The sequence below is a fragment of the Diabrotica virgifera genome, chromosome 4 (assembly GCF_917563875.1).
Source record: "Diabrotica virgifera virgifera chromosome 4, PGI_DIABVI_V3a".
Classification (NCBI taxonomy): Eukaryota; Metazoa; Arthropoda; class Insecta; order Coleoptera; family Chrysomelidae; genus Diabrotica; species Diabrotica virgifera.
In genome coordinates, this window is record NC_065446.1 from 241,636,102 (window position 1) to 241,645,746 (window position 9,645).

The window sequence follows — 9,645 nt, forward strand, 5'->3', positions numbered from 1 at the left end:
ACTTGTTTTGTAGTTCATAGATAGTTTAATTTACTACAAAACAAGTCAAAAAATATCATATGAAAACAGGAGGTGACCCTAAGACAAGTTTTTAGTCTCTCTTACAAAACTCATGAAAAAACAGATAGGATGTATTATTACATCACTGACGATATGTGGCCATACCAAATAATACATCCTTGATAAATATAAACATTTTTATTGAACAAAATCTTTTCATACATTTTTTTAATGCAATTTACTGATATTCCTAAATATTTCAAAAAAATGTGTCACATTTGCTTTGTAAACCTTTCTTTTGCCTTTCGTAGCCACATATTCCGTTTCCTTCCTGGTTTTTTGTAGACCACTTCTCTCAGCTGATTCTAAAAAAAATAAAATAAATGGTAATTTTTCTATCCTTTACAATTAACAATCAGAAGAAATATTATTTACAGATAATGATATGCATAATAATAATAGGTTTGTTCTAGCATCAGTTTGAAACCATCAGCGAATAGTGGACCAGCGCGAGTAGAGGGGATCGCACTGGTGACTGTATTATGTTCTTTTACTGACCAACTGTTGCTGATGGTTTTTGACTAGTTTGACTGTTTGCTAGAACAAACCTAATAATAATGAATATTTTGTATTTTGACAATGACATCTGATGTGGAAGTCAAAACATTAATAAAATTATTTTTTCAAGTTAACTTTCACATGCGCGTCTTAAAATTGTACTTTTAATACTTATATCATAAATAACTATTAAAACTATCTTAAGAGGAAACAGTATTGATCAACAGGTAGCGAAAATGTGTTCCAAGATTGCGGCTGTAATTTTGAATATTTTTTCGAGACATTTGGCACACATATTCATAATATAATAAAGAATGGCGGTACAGAGCCCAATTTGAAAAATATATTAATATGTGGAAATTACTCTGTAATTAAATACAATATAAAAAAAACGAGCTTGTACTGCCATTAAGAAGAACAAAAAAATACACTTTCTTCAAATACAACTTTTTTATCCGATTTTGTGTTATTTTGGAACTACTAAAATTTTTTATTTCATTAGTAGTTCCAAAATTACACAAAATCTAGGCATCGGATAAAAAAGTTTATTTGAAGAAAGTGTATTTTTTTGTTCTTCTTAATGGCGTTACAGGCTCGTTTTTTAAATATTGTATAATTACAGAGTAATTTCCACATATTAATATATTTTTCAAATTGGGCTCTGTACCGCCATTCTTTATTATTTTACGAATACGTGTGCCAAATGCCTCGAAAAAATATTCAAAATTACAGTGACAATCTTGGAACACGTTTTGGCTACCTGTTTATCGCTACTGTATTACCTTAAAACATTGTAATTTGCTAAACCAGTATATTTTACTCTACTACTACTCTACTAGCTACCTCATTTTCCACTGTTTCTAAAGACTTGTTTACATGGGTAGAGTTTTGAGGAGAGTAGAGTAGCAGTAGTACTCTACCAAAAATGGCTTGATACCATTCACATGAGGAGAGTACAAGTATAGTACTGATGCTAGTATAGTGAAACCGATTTTTGTATTTTTAAACACTCTTGATTATAAGTGCACCTTAAATTCTTAATTTTTTGCTTAAGCTCGTTTACTCCAAAGCCCCCTTTGCCATTCTTTCGACGATTTCATCCTCCGCAGCTTCCTGCAAACTTTTATTTCTGTAGTATACACTACCTAAATTCCATAAACACTGGTATTCGCCGTATTATAGCTCTACAAGTTTTAAAGTTTCATCTTCGGTGAACTTCATTTTCACTATTTACACAAAACACAATTACAGCCAGAATGACAGCGCCCCCATGTACTCTCCTACCTACTCTATTCTGCCATAATTGAGCGTGTTCCATGGGTAGAGTGTGCAGCCGAGTAGACATTTTGGCAGTAGTGGTGGTCATAGAGTAGTTACTTTGCCATAGGTTGCTAGTCACTCTACTTTAACTCCAACTATACACTCTACCAGCTATTCTACTGTGCTGAGCATTTTTACAGGTAGAGTTACTCTACTCTATCAAGTACTTGCATCATTACTCTACCCGTGTAAACAAGTCTTAAATCTACTGAATGAAAATCTACTTAATCTACTCTTAATGAAAAATGTCTAAAATCATTTACCCACCTAGTATTATTGTAGAATTTAAGACAGTCCAGTGCCTTATAAATAATTTCAATATGAATATTTTTTCCTTTAATTCTCCTTTGATACCACTCCATTTTAGATTTTCTGGAACTTATTTCATTGTGTTAATAGCCCATATTTATTGAAGGAACCCAATCTGGAGATTGTTATTATCGATTAAGTCGGCTGGTTTTCCTATAAGATTAAAATGTTAACATCTTCAAAAATCGTTACTGTTGTAATTGTAACTTACCAGATATAAAATGATTACAGCAGACAGGACAGGAAAATTTTCATTTCGCTAGTAAAACCTGTACATTGTATTGCATTTAACCATTGTTGTCTCTCAGATACCTTATTTAGTTCAGTTTAAAAGTGAACTTTATCTTGACTTTATCACAATTACTTTGCATTTCACACTTCAAAACACAACACCAAAGAAGCATATTATCTTTCTAAATTAATACTTCCAGAGAAAATGTTAAATTAATCTTTGTACAACACAAAATTACAAAGAAATACAACTAAAATTATCTAAAACTCATTAAGAACAGATAGAGATAGAATAAGATTTATCTTTTACACCCAGTAGCCATATTGACATAATTGATTTAATTTTGACAGGGTATGAATCAGTAGAAACGATTATATTTAAATTTGGTAAATATAACTCCGCACGACCACGCAACTCGAAACACAAGTACGCAAACACGGTTGCGTGAAGCGTGGCTCGCAATCGTGAAATTTACGAGACTTGCTCGACCTGTAGATTCTTGTCGCGTTTTGGGCTGGCTGGTATAATTTGAATTTTTAATCGTCTTTAGGGGCCAAACGAAAAACAAACAAAACTTTTTTATCTTTGATACATGTTTTAAATTATGCTCTGTTGTGATTTATAACATTTTTTTCGAATTTAAAATTTTATGCAAGTTCCCTATTAGTTTTACTTAAATACCTCCAGAACGGTTCTACTTAGAAAAACGAAAATTGGTACACCTATTTATCTTCCAGAGATAAATCGATTTCATCCATTGTGAATTCCTAGTACCAGTCATAGGCATCCGTTTTGGGTGGAGCAACGGTTATTCTATCACATAACTTTTTTGTATTTAACTTTTAAGCATTGTTGATACTGGATTATTAAATTGTGAGGTATTCTAGTACTAAAAGGTACTCTTGCTTTAAGTCGGTAGGATACACCGTTTCCCAGAAAAATCGATTTGAAAATTCTTCGTTACCTGAATTTGAAAAAAAAATTGAAAAAATTTTTTCAAAAAAAAAGTATTTTACCAACTTAAAGCAAGAGTAACTTTTAGTACTAGAATACCTCATAATTTAATAATCTAGTAAATATCAAAAATTCTTAAAAATTAAAAATAAAAAGTTATGCGGTAAAATAACCGTTGACCTACCCAAAACGGACGCATATGACCGGCACTAGAAATTCGCACTTAATTAAATCGATTCATCTCTAGAAAGTGAATAAGCGTACCAGTTTTCGTTTTTCTAAATAGTTTTTTTTTTATTTTTTTTTGATATTCAAAAAAAAGAAAAATTTTCAAATCGATTTTTCTAGAAAACGGTGTATCCTATTGACTTAAAGTAAGAGTACTTTTTAGTACTAAGTATAATACCTTACGTTTTAATAATCCAGACTCAAAAATTCCTAAAAAGTAAAAACAAAAAAGTTATGCGATAATATAACTGTTGCCCTACCCAAAACGGACGCCTATGACCGGAACTAGAAATTTCCAATGGATTCAAATGGATTTATCTCTGGAAGATAAATATGTGTACCAATTTTCGTTTTTCTAAATAAAAGCGTTCTGGAGATATTTAAGAAAAACTAATTACCAGGCGCCATCTTCAAATAGCTCTAGCTCCTCTAGGAAGCATTTTCGGACTAAATAGATGAATTGGGTTAAATTGTCTTAAAATTATCTGAGGAATCTCCTGTCTTCTTTTGTCGGTATAGTTTCTGGACACCCTGTATATCTTTAGATGTATTTTCTCTTGCAGAAGTTTAGTTGTAATCTAAGTTTCATGATGTATTTAAATAGTTGATAACTCTAGTTTTCTAATGTAACTTGAGCAACGCAATAATCCATTTAGTCATTTTAATATTAATAATAATAATAACATGCTTTGGAGTCTCTTTATGACAATTACCTGACCGAGAAATACACTTACCAAATTTTTTAATTAAGGAAAACCTTGTGCTACAAATTATATATTAAAGACACTACTCTATTCTGCTGACTACGCAAAATATGTTTTATTTAAATTAGCTGTACATATTTCATACATTATAAAAAATATATATTATAACATGGCTAATTGAAAGTCAACAAGAGTTACACTGCAAAGGTTGAAGCGAGAAGGAGTAAAGAATGTTTACTTTTAAGGCAATATTATTTATAAAGACACTGTAAAAACAAGATAAAATAAAATATAATAATATAATAAGATAAAACTGCAAATCAAGAGAAGGGACTGGCTGTGCTTATTTTTTACCCTCAGGAGGTTTCGAATTCAAGTACAAACTTCCCAATGAGTTTTCAATTTTCTCTGCGGAATCATTGGACATACTCGAAGCGTTGAAATGTATTAAAAACTCTTATACTAAAAAAACGTCAATTCTTTCAGACTGCCTATTAGTTTTACAGAATATTAAAAATACTTTTTTGCCCAAAACATTTAGTAATCCTTACATATTTTTAATAAAAGATATGTTAAAACGTTTAGAAGACTCTGGCTTCTATATAAAATTTATTTAGGCTAAGGCACATATTGGACTCAAAGATAATGAGTATGTAGAATACTTAGCTAAATCCAGTATAACATCAGGCACTTTATTGTCATATTCTTTATGTGTATCAGATGTTATTACTTTTTTAAAAGAAACCAACTATCGATATGGAAAGATCAATGGAATCTTTACTGCTTAACAAACCCCACAAGATACACCACTTTACAACCAGTGATTCCACAAAGTACCTGGTATAAGAGTTTTAAAGCTCCACGTAAATATATAACAACTATAAATCTACTACGTTTTGGGCATGCTTGCTATCCAAGTCATTTATATAAAATAAATGTGATTGAAGACGATAATTGCAAACATTGCGGAAAGCAGGGTGATCTTGATCATATCTTTTTTGAATGTACTAAGTTTCAACAGCATTCAAACTCTCTCTATAAAAATTTAATTAAACTTGATATGCATGCCCCAAGAAAATAGCCGCAACTATTTTCAACATTCGAACTCACACTGTCCACGCCGCGCTCAAAAGCCACCTCCTAACCGCTGACGAGGGCCGCTGGTTTTCCAGTTGGCGTACAATGGTTTCTAGGGAGCTTGGTCGAGGGCAAAGCACGGACAGTACACACATATGTCAATGGAACCAATACCAACTCCATCATTCTTTCTTCTCTGTTGTCTGATAGTCTTCTGGACCACCACCGTCCGGCATAACCCATGAGCACCAGGACCACCACACTTGCCCCAGTGTGTTTTCGGACTGTTTGCTTTTGCGGCTATTGTCTGATGTTTGACTACATATCACATTCACTACAAACCCTGAAGAGGACAAAATCCTAAACAGGGACACTCAATGGAAGCATAAATCTTTCATGCAAATCCACACATTGATTGATGATATGCATGCACCATTCAATATCCAGTCTCTGCTGGCTACAGGCTCACAACAAATATACAATATCATTATAGATTTCTTGTCAGATACACGCATGGTCCTTTAAGATTTGTACGCGAGCATGATATTTTTTATGATTTAAGTTCAAATTTGCATCCTTTTTTAAATGTTATATCACTTTATCAGAGATCCATTATTGTTTTTATTGTATGATTATTGTATTGTATTATTTGTTGTATTACTGTATTGTTTTTATTTAATTTTGTATTAGGGATAGGGTTGTAATATTCTTTATTGCAACTGGCTGAATGACTAATGTCTATGCCATTAAATTAAAAAAAAAATCAGTAAAATCAGTGTGAAATTGAAAATAGTTAAATAAAATATTGTCGTAATAAAGTTTTTTTGGGTCATTGGTTCAAAATTTGACATCATCATCATTATCATGGACATCTAGTCTTCTGTGTCTAAAAACAAAGGACTCCTCTAATTTCTTCCAGTTCTAGCGGTCTTGAGCTTTCTGAAGCCAATTCTCAGCTATTCCTTTGACGTCATCTATCCATCGTGTAGGTTTGTAGATGGTCCACCACCTCTACTTCTTCTGTCTCCTCCTGGCTCCCACACTGTAATTTTTAGCACACCACCCGAAAGTCAACCTAAAGGGAAAAGTAGATACAAGTACAAGAACCGAAAAAGTGGGTGCGTTCGGACGACCATAGCGGCTGGCTGTCAGCAGAAATCGGCTGAGTGGTTGTATCCAGCCGTGATAGGGAAAGCTTAGTAAATCTCTCAGCGGCTGACTTCCAGCGGTGACGTCTGGCAGCTACTGCTGGCTCAGCTGTCCAGCCGCTGTGGTCGTCCGAACGCACCCAGTGACTTTCAGCTACGCTACCGATTCTGTTAAGGTCCCGTCACTACTTACAGGATTCCTAGAAGCCAAAATGGATGTGGATAAGCTTAAGGCAGTGCAAAAAGCCATCTTGGATGCTTATGAAAAAATTCCTGAAGGAGGACCTCAGGTTCGCTTCCTGAAGAGTGCCGACAGGGAAGAATTCCTAGAACTTAACTGCGCGGATGACACAGGTGCGAGGTGGCTAAAGGATATGATTTCAACCCTAAAGCTTTGGGAAAGTGCATCTCTCAGGACTTTGGAAGGGGAAGATTTCCCAATGGTTATATAATACACTGTCTTCGTAGGGGATGAAAATGGGGAACGTCTTGAGTCCAAAGGGATCCTTAATAGATTAAGGATAAGTAACTATGGGCTCAGGACACATCTGTGGACAGTCTGGGGTAGCAAACCCTCAAGACAAAGGTGTTTTATGAACCTTCTCAATGGATACTGAATCTCAAGAAGAGCTCCAGAAACTCCAAATGTCACTCTTTTTCGGAGTGGGAAGGAAAGTCAACTTTTCAATCTAAGGAAGGGAAGACAAAAACAATGGAGGAAAAGCCAGTAGCAACTCGCTCTATGGTAGGGGAACAAAGTATGCTAAATGTGCAGTCACTCGAGCGCTTTGGGGACCTATTGGGTTGTGAAGAGTAGGTCCTAAAACCAAAAAAAGTTAAGTAAAGGTTTCCATTTTAGTGGGCGCTTGCCATTTTTTAATTTAATTTTCCATTTCCAACAATCGTTTTTTCCGATTATAACGCCATCTGTCCATAATTCAAAAAAATGTTTCGAATAAAAGTTACTTATTTTTACGTAAGGAATCCAAATCTGCAAAAAAAATGAGGGCTCCTATTTAAGATTTTAAAGTAACCCCCCACCCCACATCCATGGGGGGTCGTGTTTGGTACCATTCGATAGATTTTTCAAAAATATTGAATAAGTGTATTTTACAGTTTTTCGATCTGATGTTCATTTCGCGAAATATCGCGGGATTCTTATTTAAAATATTAAATTTACCCCCCACCCCTCTCCGCGGGAAGACGTGTTTGGTATCATTCGATAGATTTTTAAAAAATATTGGGCACATATTTTTTAGTTTTTCGATCTGTCATTCATTTCGCTAAATACTCGCTTTTTTCTTGTGAAACTTTGGGACTCACCCATTTCCTTACGCCAGGCTCAAATCGTCAGATTTTTGAAATATACACTCTTTTGCATGTACTTAACTTACCTTATCTTAATCTGACAATTTCGAGTTTTTTTAAGGATAGATTTTTTTTTTCGGGCCCCCCTTAACGAACTCCCCTGTGTTAAGAGCCAATATATGTTAGAGGTACATCTGCAGGGTACCAGGTTTCTCCCATATGCTAATCTGACGCGCTCGAGTAACTGCAAAAATCCCCGCTTGGGCTCCCCTACCACTAGTAAAACAGGAGAAACTTCCATATACATATGGAAGTTCAGGAAGACAAACAACCCTCTTCAGGTGAATTCAGCCCACTCGTAAGAACTACTATCCAGCCCACACGTAAAAAGTAAAGTCCATAGTAATAGAGCAGATTGTACACTAATCCAGATACTTTCCGGGTGATGAGGCTCTAGGTTCACCGCAAGCATTATAAGTGAAATAGTTGAATATTGTGTAGGAAAAGGATTAAAATTCATGATAAGATGTGATGCCTACGCACATCGCACCATATGGGGCAGTACAAACGTTAACGCAAAGGTGAGTCTACGTATTTTGAATTTCATCTTATCTAAAGGTTTAATTTTATCCAATGTAAGAAACAAAACAACAATCCCCATGAACAAATTACAGAAATATACGATTTGACCCAATATCTTTCTATCAGAAATAAAATACAAAAATCCTAGAGATACAAATTGGGTACAATATATAGAGTACTTCACTAGAAATTTCGGGGAAATTATGAACTTGTTGTATGAAAACCACAGAGGAAGCTGCTATGTCCTTGGCAGATGAAGGTAGGAAGATCAGTGGCGGCTTGTCAGAGGAGGCAACGGAGGCTGAGCCTCCCCATAAATTTTTTACACATTTTATGTCATCTCTGGGACATAATATTCCTATAATTATTGATGAAATGTCACTGTTTTGTTTATTTTGAATCACGAGAAACAACAGGCGTTCGTACTAATACAAAGTGTAAATTATTGCAAACTTGTAACTAACGCATCTGGAACGAATCTATATACCCACCCTACCAAGGGAGGCAGAAACCAGACTCGACTCCGTTGTGTTATAAGTTACGACAAACTTTTCGAAACCAGCAATATAGTTTCCTATGCGTATTTACAATAATACTTGATAGAGAAACGTAATATTATATCACTTCACGTCATACTACCCAGAAATATAAGACAAGGGAGGCTAAACCAGAATTAGGCTCTCTTGTGTTTTTACTTATATTCTATATATTCTATAAGGAAGTTAATAGGGTATTTCTTGGTGTGTTTTTATCATTTTATTTTTTTTAATTAGTGTTTGGTGATTTTTTGTAATTTATATATTTTTATTTGTGTTGTTAATGGCTTGGTAAGGTTATTTTTACAATTTATGTACCGTTGTTTGTTTATATAAAATGGATAAGTTAAACGAAATCAAAATATCTGAAGATATAATTGACTGGCTGCCCAGGAATAATTTTAATACTTTAAGTATATACATATAATAAAGCTTATATTATTAAAACCTTAGGAAGACCACAGCCAAATTTAACTATTATTAAATCCTCAGGTAACCCTCAAAATCGTGCATTTAATATTAATTGGTATAATAAATGGGACTGGTTAACCGGGTTTATTAAGACGGAAAAAGTTTTTTGCTATCCTTGTATCTTATTTTCAACAAAAACCGAACATGCAACGTGGTCTAAAATAGGATATTCAGATCTAAAATATTTACCTCGTTCAACTGAAAGACATTCCAAATCT

General features: G+C 34.1%; 1 long non-coding RNA gene across 1 annotated transcript; it reads right to left on the reverse strand.

The window, feature by feature from the left end:
• Positions 1 to 239: 239 nt before the first annotated feature.
• Positions 240 to 2,647, reverse strand: LOC126883363 (uncharacterized). The gene is made up of 3 exons (XR_007697625.1): positions 2,399 to 2,647; positions 2,146 to 2,340; positions 240 to 365 (listed from the first exon to the last, which is right to left on the reverse strand). It is a non-coding gene; the product is annotated as an uncharacterized LOC126883363 (long non-coding RNA).
• Positions 2,648 to 9,645: the final 6,998 nt, after the last annotated feature.